Source organism: Eschrichtius robustus, chromosome 12, assembly GCF_028021215.1.
Source record: "Eschrichtius robustus isolate mEscRob2 chromosome 12, mEscRob2.pri, whole genome shotgun sequence".
NCBI lineage: Eukaryota > Metazoa > Chordata > Mammalia > Artiodactyla > Eschrichtiidae > Eschrichtius > Eschrichtius robustus.
The window spans coordinates 100,988,817-101,004,509 of record NC_090835.1 but is presented as its reverse complement, the minus strand read 5'-3'; positions in this window follow the sequence as shown (position 1 = coordinate 101,004,509).

Below are 15,693 nucleotides of genomic sequence, written 5' to 3'. Positions count from 1 at the left end.
ACACTTCCCACACATAGTAAGTTATCCAAAAAAAGAAGAAGAAAAAAGTGTTGAATCTTGAAGGTATTGAGTGCTCGAACATCTCAGTTAGATGTCATCAAGTAGATTGTCCATTGAGTTATTTAACTTTCTGTTATTGGTCCATTCAGTCATTCACTTACTCAGCACACACCTAGTCAACACCTACTATGTACCAAACACTGGGCTGGGTGCTGAGGGTAGAAATAGCGGAATAAGATGGCTTGCTCTAGGAGCTTACAGTCTGATGCGCGAAGAGTAAGGGAAAAGCAATGATGTCCCGCACGGGGTGGAAGCCAATGAACTTGTCAGTCTCTCCTCCTCTTCTAGGTGTCTCCGTTGGGCTCCTTTTACAGCATGAACTTTGAGGACGTTTTAGTCAATAATAAGCACTCTGTTGCAAAAGAAAAGAGACAGAGGAGCATTTCATTTTTCTTTTCACTCTGATCCAGCAGCTGCTGCACCCCTACGTTTTTGGATGTCTTTGCTGCGGCGGTCACGCTGTAGTTGACGCTCCTGTCCGGGGAAACACCAGTGGCCAGCCCAGATCGGATCTAAAGATGCGACGCAGGACGGGGCTCCAGCCACATTAGCCATAGGCCGTACTGTTGCTGCCGCTGCTGCTGTTACTTTTATTGTGATTGTACGTTAACCACCACCTTCCTTCTTCTGCCTCCCTTCAGCTGCCATGATGTATGTTACTTTTTGGTAACTGGATTTCATTAACATTTATGAACTCTCACAAAGTTAGTAGAAAAAGCAATTTGTGTGGAAAAATTTTCCACCTCATTAAACAGTGTTCTCTTGGGGGTCAAACTGATATTTTGCTGTTGTTGTTGTTGGATTTTTTTTATAGGTCCTCTGTCCTTCCCTGAGCCCCATGGGGGATGAAAGGAGAGCGGTCCACGCTCGGCGGGGCTGGTGGGACCTATAGAGGGCGCTAGACCGAGCACGGGCTCCTCGCTCGCTTCCGCCCGGCTTTCCCCGCAGGCCGCTCAGACGCCCCGGGTCCCTGGTAGCCGCTCTGGGTCGCTGTGGCCTTGTCCCTCCTTGGCCAGGTCTGACACCTCTGTCGCCTGCGCGACAGAGGAGCCGGATGGTGCCGCCCGGCTAAGGAGAGCGTGCGACTGCAGGTTCCTGGGCCCACATGCTGCTCATGCCTGGGGCCTAAGAGGATGCTCTGGGCGTTTCCCGGGGCCGCGGTGCTCAGCATCCCCAGCTCGGCTCTCGCCCTTCGACGCCCCCCTTGGCACGAGTGCCCTGCTTTCCCCATCCCCTCGCCTTTGAACGCAGCTCCAACCCCGGGAACACAGGCCTGGGAAAGTGGGAGGAGAGACCCGACCGGGGGCCCCCGGCTCGGTCTTTTTAAAGCCCTTCGCGGTGTTTCAAGCCTAGTTGCATCTTCTAGCCACGGCCTCCCGGCCCAAAGAGACTGCGTTTCTCCCCGACCCCGCCACCCCCGGGACTGCAGGCGGAGGCCGCCTCGGTGCGCCCTGGGCTGCGGGGAATCCGGCAGAGCTCCGTCCGGCCGCAGGCGGTGCCTCCACTCCCCAGCCGCCCCCCAGATCCCGCATCCACCCTCCGGGCCTGGGCCCCCGGGACAAGCCAGCGGGCGCGGTGGAGCCACGGAAGAGGGCGGGTCGTGGGGTGGGGGGAGCCATGGCCGCAAGGGGAGCCTCCCCCCCCCCCCACGGCTGGGCCCGCGGAACGGGGGAGTTTGGCAGCGATTGCGAGGGGCCTTGGTTAGGGCCGCGCTCTGTCCCAAGCTGGGCCCAATAACCCGCCTCCGGGCCCCGGGGAAAGAAGTAAAAAGGTCTCGGCGGCCTTGACGCTCCGGGGAATAAAGCGGAAACCCGAAGACGCCGCGGCCTGAGGGCGCAGTAAAGTAACCTTGAGGAGCCAGGTGACAGGTGCTGGGGGAAATTGACACGTGAGGACCGCCTTTCTCTGTGCTAGATGTAAACATGTACAGCAATAGTTCCAACTCGAGAATCTGTGCGTCTACCTCGATGAAGAAACAGCACTCAGCTCTCCAAGAAACCGGTTATTTGGTACGTGAGACGTTTTTCTGCCAGACAGCTCCCGAATCAGATCTTGTGAAAGGAGGCCTCTAAGAGCCGTCAGCAGGTGACCCGGGCAGGGGCGGGCCCGCCGTCCAGCCTCGGGAGAGGTTGTTCGCCTGGGCCGGTGTGGACCGGGTCCCGGAGCTGATCCGATTTGCTGAGTCAGCTGCCGGCGCCGCGGGCTCGGCTGTTTCCAACCCAGGCGACTGTGCTTCGCTGACTGGTGGGTCGGCTTGGTGGTGTAATTATTGTTTTGTTTTCTAATATGTAATTACTCTTTGTCGTCGCTATTATGAATCCGCCGAGCCGGACTCGAGCAGCAAGATGGATTCAAGTTTGGGGCTAGGATTCGATGCGTGGGAAATACTGGCTTCTCCCCACGCAGAGGACATTCGGCCCACGCGTCTCCTGCCCAGCAGCCCAGCAAGGAAGAGGGCGCCTGGGGTTCCCTAGCTGGCCCGAGGCCGCGAAGGCGATCCCCAAACGGCAGCTCCCTCTCTCTGAACAGGAATTGCTGAGGCTCTTTTTCTCTCCGGCATATTTATAAAGAGGAAGATAGAGGCAGGGAAGAAGAAAAGGGGGAGAGAAAAGGAAGATAGAAGAGAGAGAGAGACAGGCTGGAGAGTTGAGGACAGAATGGGGGGATTGATTTAGAGAGTTAAGAGACAGAGTAGAGAGGAAGGGGGGAATGGTAGGAGATACACAGAGCTGCTTGCTTATTTTTCAGATGTTTCCTTCTTGGACTTCAGACGAAATTCTGGAAAGTTCTCTGCATTGCCCACTTATTTACCACTCCCTGCTTTAGGAGCCCCACCACCAGTGGCTCGCCGGGTCCCCCCCCCACCTTGCCTCCCGCTCAGAGCCAGGCCCCCACGGTCAGGTCCTTCCATCGGACCGGGCGACCCCTCGCGCGTCCCCAGAGGTGCTTCAATCCGAGGCCCTGAAAGTGCCAGAACAAAGAACTGACGCCGCGAGCGCCTCCCTGGGCTCCGCCCGCAGAGTCCCACCTCCGGGCTAAGCTCTGCCGCGGAGGCCCCGGACCACTTCGCGGGCAGAAGCTCACGGCTGCACTGGGCACCGCGGACCCGCCCGGCCCGGCCCTGCCCGCCGCTCTCTGAGGCCTGCTTGGCACGCGGAGCGCAGCCGTCAGCCTTGCAGGGGGACCGACTGCCCGAGGCCGGAAAACAGGGTCCCCGGCCGAGGAGAGCGATCCATTTTCTCTAACCATTTGCCCGAGAGCTGTCAGGTTAGCGCTGCCTCCTCGGCCGCCCAGAGAAGAATGTGTTAAAATTCTTTGCACGGGAGTCTCCCCAGACCCGAATATACCACACAGTGGCATTCGCCGCGGCGACCGCCGGTCCCTAACCTCGGCCACCTTCTCGCGTTGAAATATGCACATCGCTCTTCAATAATTTAGACACCTGGGAGACTGGACAAGTATAATTTTTTTTCCAAACACACGAGCATCCGGGTTGCAATCAATCATGCTTTTGTTTTATGTGAGATGGGCTTTGTGTGTTTAGCTGCCCGGCTCCATCCTATTTGCATGTGGCTATTTAATGGGTATTAATTTTAGCTTTGAAGATCTGCTTAAAAATCTAAACCCAGAGAAGGGGGGAGGGGCACCCCCCTTGTGGTTCGGGTGGATTTGCCTCCGGGGCCCCTTCCTTTGAGGAGGCGGGCCCTCAGATGAATTTTGATTCCGAGGTGGGACTCGTAATGGAACGGAAAAGATATGTTCTTTTTTCCTAAATCTCAGGGTTTCTTTCTAGCAAACAATGCTCCAGTCAGTATTTGTGTATGAGACAAGTAATTGTGCTCCAAATGCTGAAATAAATCACTGATGGGTGAAATTACACATGCTCACTTAAAGTGTAATGTGATTAAGAGATTATGAGATTGAAGCTAATATCTTGTCTCCCAGCTCCTGGCCCCAAATCTTGACACGAGAAATTTGTCAACTGCAACTGTCCTGAAATTTACAGATACAATAGGTTTCTATTGACAACGAATCAAAGACAACCTCTAAAAAATAAAAATATGTATGTGTGTGTCTCTATGTTGTACTGGTCGTGGTTTTGTTATGAAAGGACAGGAGAAGAGAAGAAGACTGAGATGATGGGGAACGGGGGTTTGCTTGTTGTATCTTTTATTTTTGAAAAGTAAACGTGTGGGCGAGGGAGGGCCGGGCGGGCGCTACGTCTGCGAGCTGATTACTCCTCGTCTGAAAGCGGCTCCATTTCCCGCACGGCGGGTAAGTCCTTTATCGGGGGACGGCCCGGCCTCGCCCGCAGCCATCCTCCGCCTCGAGGCGCGCGCTGGGCCGGGGCGCGGGAGCCGCTCGGCGACTCCGTAATGACCCGGGTTCGCCGCAGCTGCGCCCTGACCCTTTGTGATGGCGCCGATAGCGCTCGGATGAAATTATGTCCTTCTCCGGGTGTGAAATTACCATGTTTATTAATTGAGCCAGACATTAGCTTTACCTTTTCTTTTTAGGCCGTGGAAATTTGTGATTCAGGGCAAATGATTCTCCGACAGACGCTCGGCTCCGCGTCCCGCCCCGCCCCGCCCGGCCGGCGCCCCCTCCCCTCGCGGCTCCCCTTCCCCCAAGTCCCGGGCAGTTGGAGAAAGCTTTCTAGGTTTCCACGCCGGAGAGCCCAAGGAGAAAACGCAGGCGGGCCTCTGAGTGTGAGAGCGCGTGTGTGTGTCAGTGCGCACGCGGGGTTTCTCCTCCTCGGGAAGTGTTATCAAACAATAATAACCACCCCGACCCCGAATTACAGCCTTTCCCCCAGAATTCTCGGTCAGGAAAACCCAAATCGTTTTCAAGACAAAGAAGCATCAATCAGCGACAAGGACAGATTTAACGTATTAAATCTTTATTAAAGTGAAGTCATTCTTATTGAAATGATGTATTGCGCGTGCAAAAAGATGGGATTTTTTTTTTTTTTTTTAACGATGCTTAAGATGGAGATGGTGGAGGAAATTCATAGCCGCGTCCTGCCCTTATTGTTCTGCGCTGGAGTTGGATTACCGGGGCCCTGCCCTGGGTCCCGCGCCGGGAACCCCGCCTTGGACTACGGGAGAGAGACTGACCCCTTTCCTCCTACCGGTCCTCACTTTGATTTCCCGAAGAACAAGTGTCCCCGGTCCCCTCGGAAACTTCCCGGCTTGGTCCGCGCATTAGGGAAACTGAGGTCTCGCACGCAGCGTGGCTGCCCATAAGCGAGCGGAGTCAACGGCTCCGGAGGCCTAGAGAGGGGAAGGGACGCCCGGGGCGTCCCCTGGTTTTCGGGAACAAGACCCAGTCCTCTCGATGGTCTAAAGAAAGTCCTTGCGCCCCAGGTCTGCAGGGGACAGGGAGCGCGTGTTCGCTCTCCGAGGGCTCTCGGGCCGTCCCCTCAGTCCTTCCCTCCTCCCGGCAGGACCGCAGGCAGGGGCTGACCGCCTTCCCGTCTGGAGTGGACTCGCAACTGAATTGGCCCTTTGGACCTCGGGTCCTGCCAGCGGCGAGGAAACCGTGACGAGAGGGCGTTCAGAGAAGAGTCCTTCCCCACCTCACACACCCACCCCCCGCGACGGGCTACCCAGAGTTTTCTGCATTGCATCTTAAATGGCTCAAATTCTTATCTCCCCAGGAGCGGGGAGGGGGCGGAGATCAAAACCTGTGAGCTGCAGCAGTGGCAAACACAACTTCAACAACATGGATTTGTGTCTCCACCTTCAGACACACAGACATCCACCCCGACTGAAAATGAACTGTTGGAATCAATTTCCTTGGAATACCCAACTTTTTTTCTTTTTCTATCGTATTTCAGCAATGGGCAGAACGCTATAGCCCGTTGATTCAATTTAGTATTTGCATAACCAGGAGAGGAGAGGTGGCTTTGCAGACTCAATGAATAGGTCTCTTGTTTGTTGTGTGTGTGTGTGTGTGTGTGTGTGTGTGTGTGTGTGTGTGTTGTAGGGTTGGATTCTTAAATACATGTAGGGGAGGAGGCCAATAGGAGGGCATTTCTAGGACTGTGGAACTGCCCCACCAGTCAGAAACAGAGAAGTTGCTGCTAGGGTGGTGACAGACCATTGTTTCCTTGATCCTAGCACTCTCTTCTCATAGCCACCCATAGAATCTTCTACATTCGATTATTCACTAATTGGATCTTTTCTTTCATTTGTTCCAGGCAGTTCTGCTTTTAAAGATAAATTGCTCTGGTAAACTGTGAAATAATTCAGTGCCAAGGAAAGATGGCAATGCCGTTTTCCACTCTGCACCCAGGAAAGGAACAAGCAGATTTTCAGGGCAGTCTTCAGAAATAGAGCCAGTTTTAATAGGATCCCAACCAGTGCACTAATTAAATATTTCACAGCTCCCAAAGTTAATGTGCTAACATTGGGATTCTTTTTCCACCAAATCATACAAATTGGCCTCTGTAACACCATCCCACTCCCACCCACACGCACACTCCCTGCCACAAACTCCTACCGACCTGTTTTCTGAATGGCATTACAAAGAATTTTGTTAAGAAAAGTCAGATTAATTGCTGCCAGAAGACCCGTCTCTTAGAGAAGTCTGGTTTTCATAAGCCAGATTCAGTAAGGGTTGTGGTTAAATCTAAGCCTGGTAGAAGGTTCTTAAGGTTTTCTCAGCAAAGGAGGGAAATACAAAGAAACCCTAAGTTCAGCCAAAATATTCAGCAGGGAGAGAGGGAAAGATAGGGAGGGACTGAGGCTTCTCTGAACTCTTGTTTCCTTCTTGAAGGAACTCTTCTTCTTGTTTCCTTCTTGCTTCCTTTCCTTAGGACTTTCTCCATACTTACGAACACCCACTGAGATGGTTTCCCTAAGTAGCTCTAGCTTTGCACAGTCACAGACCAGTGACTTGATTCTCTTAAAGTGCCACGAACTTCTAAGGGCTGGGAGTCATATTAGAGGGTATAGCGAGGAAGTTTCCAGCCCCACAATTCTCTGAGGCACCTCCCTGCTCCATGCTTCCCCTCAGACCTCTTGATGGAGTTAGTAGCAAAAGGCCCCTTCAGAAACAAGCAGGTGGATTCTCCCCCTTCCAAGCCACGTCACTGAGGAACACATGGTTTCTCTAGAGCCTAAAGGGGCGGTGCCAGCCCAGGCATCCCTGTCAGCACTCTCCGTGGCTTTCCTGAACCAACCCAGCAAGATGCTTCTCAGCATTGTAACAGAGTTAGATAGCGGTGGTATCAGTGGTATTTGGAGAGATCAATATCTCTTTCAGTGTTTGAAAAAGAAAAAAATCCCTCTAAGTAGGGTCTCCTTATGAAGGGGCTGGTTTAATTGTAGATTTACCTCATCAGAGCTTTCCTCTATTCTCTTGTTCCTGGAACTTCTATAGGCACAGTCCCAGGGATGGTTAGAAGCCCCTTGCAATTCATCATCTCCTCACAATGTCTCCTTCATCCCACCTTGTTTCAGGAGCCACCCGTTTATGTCTCATGATGCGGGAGGAGAAACCCACCCAGTTCCTAACCTCCGAACTTAATGGGAATCTCCAAGACCATTTTGACTTGGAGAAATATCCTCAGGGTTAGAACTCATCACTTCTGTGCTCCCTGATATTCCAGAAAACAGATTCCTTTCTTGGAACTCATTTTCCCTGGTCCTTCCATTCAACTGACCATGGAGGGTGTGACGAGAACTTGAGGGAATATGTAACAACTATGTTTACTGAGCACGGTCTCCCCCACTAGAGGGTTCTTACAATCCTTGCCATCCAGGTCTTTAACTTCTTTCTCCTTCCCAAGATTCCTGCTTCCTTCTGAATTCCCCTCCTGTCCCCCCTCCCCCACCCCCGACCTGACTGCAGGGATGAAAAGAGGGTTAGAGGAGGTCTTCGGGTTACTATGTCTTTCTTTTGTTCAATAATTACAAAAAGATCATAATATCAGCAAATGAATAAAAACTTAAAAATCACTCTCCTTTTCCCTCTGATGATCCTCGTGGTTTAAATTTTGAACGATTTTAACCCTTTTTAGTGTTTCATAATCATAACAAATTAATTTCTAGTTCTCAAGATATGAAGCTACTTAGCTAAGAAATGTGTCTTATTTTCCAGTTTCCAGGATGAACTGGGACAGCCTTCCCCCAAAAGTCTTATCCCTTCTCATGCCACGCCGGCCTGAACATTTTTAGAGGACTTCAGGCATTACATTTCCAATCACCTATTTAAACTGCGGTCATGGAGGTCTGATTTAAACACCTGGACCTTGACATTCACAGCAAACTTGATTCAACCACTTGGTTAATGGAAGGGACTTCAAGGATTTCATCTGACTTTGAAGGTGGACCGTGGCTCCTGGGGTTGGCGTTGTAGGGTCTATGTGAGCAGGGGAGAACTTCTCACTTTCATGCCTTTCAGACTCTTCCTTAGCTTGGACATGTGAGGAGTAAGGGGAGTCACCAAAAAGCCCCATGGTGTTTCATACCATAAAGACCAGCTGCGTTCCAAGACTGCAGAACAAGTGGTCATGTCCATTCACATTGCCTTTCTCCTCCTCGATCATCAGGAAATAAATTGTTGCAGAAGGAAAACTACCCAAGTCCCTGAAATCGGTCTCAATATGGGGTGATTTGGGATTTGAAGGAAACTGTTCATTATTCTGACGTTCTCATTTTATAAACAAGCAGCAAAGCTGTGTTCCTATAATAGAACTACAATCTCTTCTGTTTGTGTGTATTTGCATAATAATTGCTACACAAAATCAAACCTCGTGTTTTGTCTTTTGCATTTGGCTTCATTACTTTTTTCTACAGCGTCAAAAATATTAAGATCTGCTTCTAAGGTCTTGTCCAAAGTTCATCTTTTCAATCTCTTGTTCTCCCTTTCTTTTTTCTCCTAATCAGTGAAAGCTTTTTCTCTTGAAGTTGGGAATCCAGTCAAAATATTAAATCAGGAGTGTGTAAGACTTCCATATTTACCAAGAGGGTATTATCATAAGGCAGAGATCTTCGGATTCAACTTTCATTTATCCCTGTCACTGGTCACAAGAGAAAGAGATTGGATACTACAGGGGACTCAGCGCTGGGGATTTTTTGTGAGAGCTTTTAGAGAAAGAGACTACCAATAACATCCTTCAGACATGGTTCTTCCCTCTTCTCTGCCCATTTTCCTAAGCTTGCTTCTGCCTGTCTTTTTAACCCATTGGACTGCCCAAGTACTCCACAGAGGCACTTGATTTCTGTAATTTCAAAGAAAAAAATAACTGAGATGAAACATGTGTTCACTTTGAGGGTGACCTCTGACCTTTCCTTTCCAATACACCTGACACCAAGGGCTTTAGAAAAAGACCCGTTTGGATCTAGGATGCTGATATTGCTTTTTTGTTGTTCTCTTCTCTCTCTCTCTCTCTCTCTTTCTCTCTCTCTCCCCCCCCCGTGTGTGTGTGTGTGTGTGTGTGGTGTGTGTGTGTGTGTGTGGTGTGTGTGTGTGTCCCTCTGCCTTCTCAGAGGCTGAACTCAATGAAAAGTTGTTGCAATAATCTCAGCTCCCTGCTCCGCCAGGGCCGAAGGAGGCGGGCGGAACACCGAGTATGTTTTGTTAAATGCTCCGGTCGTTCGCAGGGGCTGGGACTTGATAAAAGGAGACAGTTTTCTGAAAAGATTTGATTGAAATGGCGTGTGCCAGGGCTGATGGGAGCCAGCGAGGGACAAAGCGCCGCGAATCCATGGACACTCGAGCAATTATGCCTCCACGCTGAAGGTGGATTAGCGCGCTGGAAAGAAGCATATGTTTGGCCCGGGGCGACACTTCCCCCCGGCTGAGCTTAGAGAATGGGAGCGCGGAGAGCGGCTGGACCCGGAATATCAACTATCTGCGAAGCCCCCCCTTCCCAGCCCAGCCCAGGCGCCCCCGCCCCAAAAGTCAGAGCGCATTTTTACAAAGAGAGGAGGGGGGTTGGCGGGGGGAGGAGAAGGATGGGGGGAGGAGGAGGAGTGTTGGGAGAAGGGAGCGGGGAGGCTGGGAGGCAGGGGGGGAGGGAGAGGGAAAACCCAGAGGTGCAAATGGGCCTGGGATTGGCGAGGATCACCGCCCACGGCCTTCATCTCGGGTCATCCTAACGGGAGATCCATGCTGGGTGTGGAGACCCAGAGTGGGTCACATAAATGGTCCTCCACCGAATCTCCCACTGCTAGGGTAGTTCTTCCGTCTGGGATGCTCGCCCAAACGGGTACTGGAAGGTCAACCGAATTGTTGCAGTAAAACCAGGTCTTAATGAGTTTGTAAAGATTCAAGTGGCTAATGGTCATTGCCTGCGGTGGGCAGGAGGCGCTGGGCGGGCGGCGCGGGTCCAGGCCGTGCCTTGGGTCTCGGTGAAGGGAACCCTCGGGGGAGACGTCGGACAGTTCGATATCTGGTGAAATGGGTTGAGAGTGAAAAGCTCGAGGAGGCCTGGTCGGAGAGTAAGGATGCGGGTGCCGGGAGTGGAAGCCCCACGCAGCTCTATCTGCTTGGCGACCCTGGCCAGGGATGCTGAAACTTCGCGCCGCCTTGGGGGTCAGGGAGCAAGAAAGTTTCCCCACTCCCGCCTCCAGTCATTAATTAAAGCGCCATTCCCGTGAAAAGGGCCCGGAAAACTCTGACCTGGAGCCTCCCAGCTCTCGCTCCCTGCACCGGCGAGCGCGCCGAGGGAAGGAGGCGAGTCCCAAACCTCGATCTCAGGCTTTTACTGCAGCTTAATTGGGTCTAACCCGGAGGGATGCCGCCGGCCGCCTCCCGGACCGCCCGCACCCACCCCCGCCGCCGTCCCACCCCAGGCTGGGCTCGAACCTCCCGGCCCCCATCCCACCTTCACCGCCTCGCCTCCCACCTCCTACTCCAGACCATCAAAATCAAGCTGCAAGTTGCTTCCAATCCAAAGGGGCGCGCGGCGGCATGTTTTAGGGAAACTGAGCCAGGAAGGCTCCCGGGCCGGCGCCGAGGGGGTACTGACTGTGCTGTCCCCTCCCGGGCGGGGTCCTGGGACCCCGGAGCCCAGGATCAAGCGCTGGAGAGCAGACTCCATGCTGCGGACAAAGGCGCAGCCCAGACCCGGGGGCTCCAGAAAAGACAGGGTGGTGGTGGTGGGGATCCTGACATAGGATTTGGTAGCTGACAAGGCAAACGGAAATTTGATCCTAGCATTAACTCAGTGCCTCAGGAAAAATTCTTTCAAGCTATGTTAGTTAAATTTAGTTTGACCAAACACCTCAGATATAAATGTAAATAAATTTATCTACATATATGTGTACATTTCCTGAAGATAGGCTGGATTTTAGAAGGGTGATGAGCGAGAACCACTCAAGAGAGAGATTGGAGAGGTGTGGGTCCAGAAGAAATCAAGGGCCCCGGGCCTTTCAACTTGCCAAAGTTGAGAGTTGTGATGGACACCCGACAGCGGGCCATGAGTGGACAGAGGGTGGACCACGCGACTCCAACTTCAGTTTGAGGGGTTGTGCTTAAGATTGTTATTGAAATTTAGCAGATATAATCTTTGTTTCTACAGAAAAATCACGTGCAAAAAAAGCATAGCATGGAATTGGGCCACTCTGAGAAAAATCCCTGCCCTGCTGTTGAAAATATTCCCACTTCTAAATGGATGTTAGTGTGGAGAATCAAACTAATGCTACCAAGCTTCCCCAAAGACATTAAACTTATTCTTGGGTTAGAAAGAGACAGACAGACAGAGACAGAGAGAAAAAGAAGAAAGGGGGGTGGAAAGAGAGGAAGGAAGGGAGGGAAGGACGGAGGGAGGGAGGGAGGGAGGGAGGATGGAGAGAAATGTATGTATCCATAAGTATCTACTGTGGAAAGGTCATCTTCCCCTGAGCTTCCTTCTTCTCTAACATAGATTTCTCTAGCAGTATGCTGCGTTGCTCTTTTGTTAAAAAATAAATCTCTCCGTGAAAGCAAAGTTGGTTCAACACTGCCCTTTTAGGCATCAAAGATGAAAAAATACAGTTTTACACATGAATAACACTTAAAACTTAGAGGGCTCCCGGGTTCAGCCCCAAATCTCTTTTATTCCCTCCTTTCCTTTTCTCAGTCATGATCCTAAGGAGCAGAACATCTTTTCAACACAAGACCTTCCCATATACATGAATTACACAGTTTTCCATTCCAACATCTTTTTCTCTCCCCACTCTGATGGCCACCCTGCTGTCTTCCATGGGAAACAGCAATTACTTCTTTGGGGAAGGACTTACGTTCATTGTTTGATTGAGAATCTTTCTCATCTATGTCCGTAGGGGCAAAGATGAGTTTGGGCTACTGCTTTCATAGACAGAAATCATAGTTTTCTTCAATCATACAATTGCTCTCTGTTAATAAATACTCCACCTTGGACTAATTCATTCCTGCCTTCAGAAAAACAGTTGAGTAAACTCTGATCGTTAATGGAGCCTTTAGTTCTTAACTCATGGTTAACTTGGCAAATAATGTTATTAAAGACAAGCTTCTAGGAGAAACACATCACAGGGTCAAATTTTTCACTTTCTCTCCCGTGGTGAGTCACAAGGAGGACAGTATCATCGTAGCAATAACAATGGAAAGCTGAGATGGCATACCTGTGCAGCAACCTAGTTTAATATGAAAAAGAATTGTTCGTTGAAATTCACAAGGAAAAATACCCCTAAGCATCCTAAGAGGTGTGAGAACTACTGTTACCTGGTGTGTTCTGTGGTTTCGTTCTTCTGACATGGACGGTTGGGTGGTACTGGGAGTTGACTTGGGTTTGTCTGTGGCGTGTATGGGTTACTTCTTCTCTCCTCGCATTTTAGATGTCTTTTTACCACATAGCGCTAAGCCATAGGGAAACATAGATGTGTTTCTTCAAATGCCCAACTTGGATAATCAAACAAATTAAAGAACAAATTTCTGTACTCTTGCCTCAGGACCACTGCCATCTCTGCACCTGTAACTCAGAGAATGAAAGTGCTGGTTATTTATGTTGTACTTTCCGCCTCTTGGATCTCTTGTTTCTATAGCCCTTTTACCCAAGCAATGAGGATTCTTCCCCTCACTTCACCTCCCGCCCCCCCCCCCACCCCGACCCCCGACCCCAGAACTGAGTGGCTTAGGAGGAGATCTGTAGCTAGGATGAAGCAGCTGTTGGCTTCATGCCGTCCTCTAACTTGATTATTCTTTGGACACGTTAGGCAAGCATTAGTGATTGATAATGACGCTAATTAACCCCTTTCCTTTCCAAACAGTAAACTGCTGCCAGCAGGATGCTACAAACAATAAATATAAAACACTGCATACATCAATATCTGTTTAAAGCACAACTTCATTTGGGCACGTTTAACCGCACTGCTTTCAGTTAACAATTTGCTATTTATTCAAGCACTTCTCCAAAAGCCAGAGGGGGGAAGCAGAGGAAGAGAGAGGGTTAAGAAAAGGGGCCTGCAGCTTTAAGACCACAAAATGCTGTCATACCTGTCAGCTGCAGCAAAGTTAAGCTCTAATGGAAACCATGCGTAATTTTTTTTTTAAATTTCAGGTCAATACTTTTTTAAAAACTTAATTAATCCAGTTCTGTTCTTAACCTATTTAAACTTAACACAAGGCTGATGACCACATATGAGATTTTTTTTCTTTGTGGGGAGAAAGCAGCTCTCCTGCCTGACCTGGAATGATTATGAATTTACTTTTGATTGAGAAAGGAATGGGGAGACATTGTTTTGTAAAGAGTGGTGAAATTTAGATTTTAAGCAGCATTTGGGGAAACCAGGGCAAATTTGATCTGATTGTGCAATCCAACATAACCTGAGTTGTAAAGAAATGTACATTAAATTTGAAATTTTGATAAATGAATATTCCTAGCAAGTGAATAAAATGTATTCAATTAACTAAAACCCTGTGCACTTCTGAACTGAAGTGGAATCGACTGTAATTGATTTATTTGAAACCAGAGGTTAAGGACTGAATTAGCTAAGTACAACTGGGTATTTCAAGCCACTGACTTCTCAAATGTCAAATCCCTTCTATTTTAAATATTATTTCAGCTGCGGGGCATTGCAGTCCTGATGGTAGTTCCATCAAGAACTCAAATTATATTAATATTCGATTTTGGGGAGGAATGGATTGGATTGTGATTTTTAAAGGGTGTTGGAGAATAGAAGGGGTAATGATGACTGCCAAACTGGAAGGAACATTGTGTTTCCATAAAAATTGGGCGTGGTAATTAGCACAGCCTAGCAAACATCCTCATAATTCAACTGTGTATCCTAACTTGAGTTAATCCAAAGAGAATCACTATTATTAGTATATAAGCACCTGACCTGTCAAGTAATCACCATGTGTTTTAGAAAATACACATTGGTCACAACAGAGAAAGCCAAAATCCGTATAGCCATAAAAGTCATTTTTAATAACACCCCCTCCAATCGCCCCACCCCTTAAAAATATGCATAGTTTCTTTAAATGTTTTGTTTTTAAAAAAAAGAAAAAGAAAAAGAAAATGACAATATCATGATCCTCCGCATGTCCTACTACAGAATAAAAACAACGAATTCTGTGCATTTGGAAACCGTTGTTTATTGTGACCTTGTAATGTTCTAACACACTATTTCCCTTCTATCTTTCTCAGGATGCAAGGATTATACTGGGTTCAGGTCTTCCAACATAACAAGCATCTGTAAATCCAGATATGAATGAATGGTATTTAATACGATTGTTTTCGTTTTAAAATGAGTATTTATGTGTCATTGGAGAAAGAGAAGCAATGTATGGCTGTTTATGAATGCTATTGTGCCTGAGGTCAGGATCCTCACACAATCTGAGATGCAGCCAAGAAAAACAGCCTTGATAGACAATGCTTCACTTCACCTGCTACGATGCTGTGTGCATTTCATTTCTGTCAAGAGTATGTACAGTTAGGGCTCATTCGCCTCATTATTTTGTTACATCTACGTTACAGTTAACCAGTCTCTCTAGGAAATAATAAATAACCGCTTTAAAAAACAATTGCCGCATCGCGTTCTGAGAGTACACTTTCCATCTGAAATTTTTTTTTAAAACCCACCATTGTTATGAATTCTCTGGCTTCGGAAAATAGAATTTAGACTCCACCAACTCTCATTCGTCTGTCGAGATTGATTTTACACTGCCTTCCATAAGGAGATTAGAAAGCAAAAGGCTGCAAAATGGACACTGCCTAATGCTTTGCTTCTTTAGTCCTTCAGAATGTCAAACCGGAAGAACAAATGTTGAATCTCCTCCAGTATGTATACCTAGATACTTTTCCTATGACCTTTCCTGTGAACCTTCCAGTTTACCACCTCCACTTTCTTCTTTTAAACCATTAAAAGTCCTCCTCACTTCCAAAGCAAGGACTTTCCAAATCAGTTTACAAAAGCTCTGAATTCGCCATTTTTATGTACAGGAAGTCCTTCCTTCTGTGAGGGCTAAGCGCTGGGACAGGCCTGCAGGGGCAGGATACGCAGCCCTCCCCCTCCCTCCCCGCCCCACCTCACAGAAGGTTTTGTATTTCTAAAAGGTCCTAGGAGGAGCCCTGTGGTGAGGGAAAGGGGTGGGTGGGCATTTAGGGGGCAGGCAGAAAAGATTCTGGGAATCAACAGAGTTTCCCAGTCCCCTCTGCTACCT